Below are 3,302 nucleotides of genomic sequence, written 5' to 3'. Positions count from 1 at the left end.
ATTAAAAGCATATTGATGCAAAGGTAAATTTTGAGATTACCATTCACAATTGACCTAAAGGGTCAATAAGCAACCTATGTAGATATGGAGGGCCAAAGTATAAAAGTTAGAATCTGATTAATACAATCAGTAAAAGATTATTCACTTTCAATCACATCATTTTTAATAGAACCGAATTCCAAAACAAAGTGATTATTAACACATTCGAGAGACAAATTCTTCTAAATTTTCTCATTGCTTTTAACTAATAGAAATATCATAATTTATGACTACACTTTTAATGCCTTTACATGTGAAGTTCCATCATTACACCATAAAAATATTTTCTCAAAATCAATAATTTTATTTTTTTAAGACTAACGATATTTTATAAATTCAAGAACAAAATTTAATAAAGTTTTAAAAAAATTGTCCATAAAAATAAATATATATTTATCTTACATAAAGTTTTCAAATATTTATCATAATCTATTATCAAATAAATTAACATTAGCTCAAACTACAAATGATTGTGATTAGTAATACACGTGTACCAACATTAAAACAGTAATCATAAATAATTAGGACAACTAAACTCTCATTACTAATGTAAATTTATTTCTTATGATTAGATCACAATCAATCATCTGTCCAACGGTCTAGTAAAGAGCGACAGAAGAGTCCAAAGATTCTTGAACACAATTCTAACCTTATACCTTTTGTTGATATGTTCGTTCTTGCTCGCATATATATACTATTTCGTCCTCGTTGAACAACGTCCAGCGTCTGTGAACATTATAGAATAGAATACTTGTATTAGGTAGACCGAAGATAGTAATTAGGGCAAAAGAGTATTTGCAGTTCTTGTCATGGCCAGTTCAATCCCCAAAATGGGCACATCTTTTAAGGTTGATGACGTGCAGGAGCTTGTAAAAATGAAGCGTGAGAATGTACCAGAGAGATATATTCGACCTCAACAAGAGAGGATTGGATGTACAGCACTAAGTGAGAATGTACCAGAGAGATATATTCGACCTCAACAAGAGAGGATTGGATGTACAGCACTAAGTGCTCCCCCTGGCCTTCATCTCCCTCTCATTGACATAGCCAACATACTCTCACAACATCATTCCACTAGACAGCATGAGATGGACAGCCTTGCACGGGCTTGTAAAGAATAGGGAATTTTTCAGGTTTGTACGTGTAAATATACATCACTTTCCTTTTACAAAAAACATGATGTCTGACTTCTGCATTATTATTTTATGAGCTTCTGAGTTAACTCGCTAAGTAGTTCAAAAGACATGGAACATCTATATAACTTGTAGATTCTTGGGTTAACATAGCTTTTTATATTCATATATATATAGCATAACGTAGATATTGAATCTAACTGGCCTTCTTGTCAAATTGATCTCTACATGGCAGTATCATTTTGAAATGCTAAAAAATGAGTTTGATTTACAAACCTTTTGACTTCTCCTTCAGGTGTTGAATCATGGAATCGACCTGGGTCTACTGGAGCAAATAAAGTAGGTGGCGAGGGAGTTCTTCAAGTTGCCTTTTCAAGAAAAGGATAAGTATCCAATGGTTCCTGGCACAGTCCAGGGTTATGGTCATGCTTTCATTAAATCAGATGGCCAGAAGTTAGACTGGTGTAACATGATGGCCTTGGGAACCATGCCCAAATCTACTCGCAAGGAAAACCTTTGGCCTGCAAAGCCGCTACAGTTCAGGTAATCCGTGCAGATTTCATTTCCTTTTCGTCAACTAGAGTTTTTCTATGGAATATATATGGGCACGGTCATTTACGTATTTTTAATTTCATTTACCTTACATTCTGTAGTACGCACAGTGATTTGAACCCAGTTCTTGGACTCAGTTCACTTAAGGCAAATCAATTGATAATAATGATCTGAGATATTGATAATGCATGGTTTCTTGCATGAGTTTTGCAGTGATACAGTGGAGGCTTATTCAACGGAGGTATCTACACTCTGCTGGAAATTATTGAGTATTATAGCTGAAACCTTGGGCCTAAACTCCAATATATTTAAGGAGATATTTGGAGAAAATGTGCAGGCCGTGTGGATGAACTTTTATCCTCCATGCCCTAGGCCTGATCTGGTTCTAGGTTTAAGTGCACACTCTGATGGAAGTGCTCTTACTGTGTTACTCCAAGACGATGAATGTGTAGGTCTGCAGATTCTTAACCAGAACCAGTGGATTTCTGTAGAGCCAATCCCAGATGCTCTAGTTATCAACATAGGGGATACTCTAGAGGTATACCAAGACAAGCTTCCATTAGACAAACGAATTTGAATTGCAATGAATGTATACTGAATTAACTGCTTGAATTGTTGCAGGTTTTGACAAATGGACGGTACAAGAGTGTTGAGCACAGAGCAGTAACAAACATAAACAAGGAAAGATTATCGATTGTTACATTTCATGCTCCAAGCTACGATGTGGATTTGGGCCCACTGCCTCAAATGATAGATGAAGATCATCCAAGGCTTTTCAGGAACTATAAACATGCAGACTACAATCGTCACTATCTTTCTAACGAGCTGAACGGAAAGAAATCTCTAGAGTTTGTAAGGATGTGATAATAAATGCGAAATCTATATAGTAATCTATATTAAATAATAATAAAATAAAATCCACTGCTATTACACCTTTGTTCCATCTTTTACTGTCTTGTACAATCAACTGTTTTTATTTATGGAATGGCCAGAAGGTTGGGTGCCCTTTAAAGAAAGCATGGCTTCCGCACAATTATTTAGATTTTATAAAGACAGCAGCAGATTATATCAGCTGAGTAATAGTCATTGGAAAATAATTGTCAAAAAACGCCTAGATATTTTTACTTTCTGGTATGCACAGAATTCAAAAGTTTTATAAATTATGTTCATAGATAATCCATCTGAGTTGATCACCTTGATTTGTTTACTTCTCCCACGTTCAATCACATTTACTGTCTATTTAATTTTACTCCTGGTTGTTTTATGTTGTCATTTATTGTTTTCTATATGATGATAGAACATCTATATTGTGTATGCATTTTCTTTAAATTTTCTTGTTGGGTTTTTTCTGGCAAAATGCATAGTGGTTATTGGTATTAGAAGTATATAGAAAGTACATAATGAAATATTTAAGTCAAATATAAAATTATAGGACTGAAATAACTAAGCGAAATAGATCAAACATGGGAGAAAAACTCAACCCTGAACATAGAAGAGAAATTACATGACACGACTGAGACAAATTGAGTAGAGCTCAACCTATGAAAGCCAAAAAAAAACATGTGTACAGACCGAACC

The 3,302-nt window shown here is 34.4% G+C and overlaps 1 pseudogene; it reads left to right on the top strand.

Annotated features, from left to right (window-relative positions):
* The first annotated feature begins 848 nt into the window (after positions 1-848).
* On the top strand, positions 849-2,654 carry LOC131073850 (codeine O-demethylase-like; annotated as a pseudogene).
* Positions 2,655-3,302: the final 648 nt, after the last annotated feature.

Source organism: Cryptomeria japonica, chromosome 9, assembly GCF_030272615.1.
Source record: "Cryptomeria japonica chromosome 9, Sugi_1.0, whole genome shotgun sequence".
NCBI lineage: Eukaryota > Viridiplantae > Streptophyta > Pinopsida > Cupressales > Cupressaceae > Cryptomeria > Cryptomeria japonica.
Note: the sequence above shows the minus strand (reverse complement) of the source record. Positions and strands in the feature narration are given on the sequence as shown.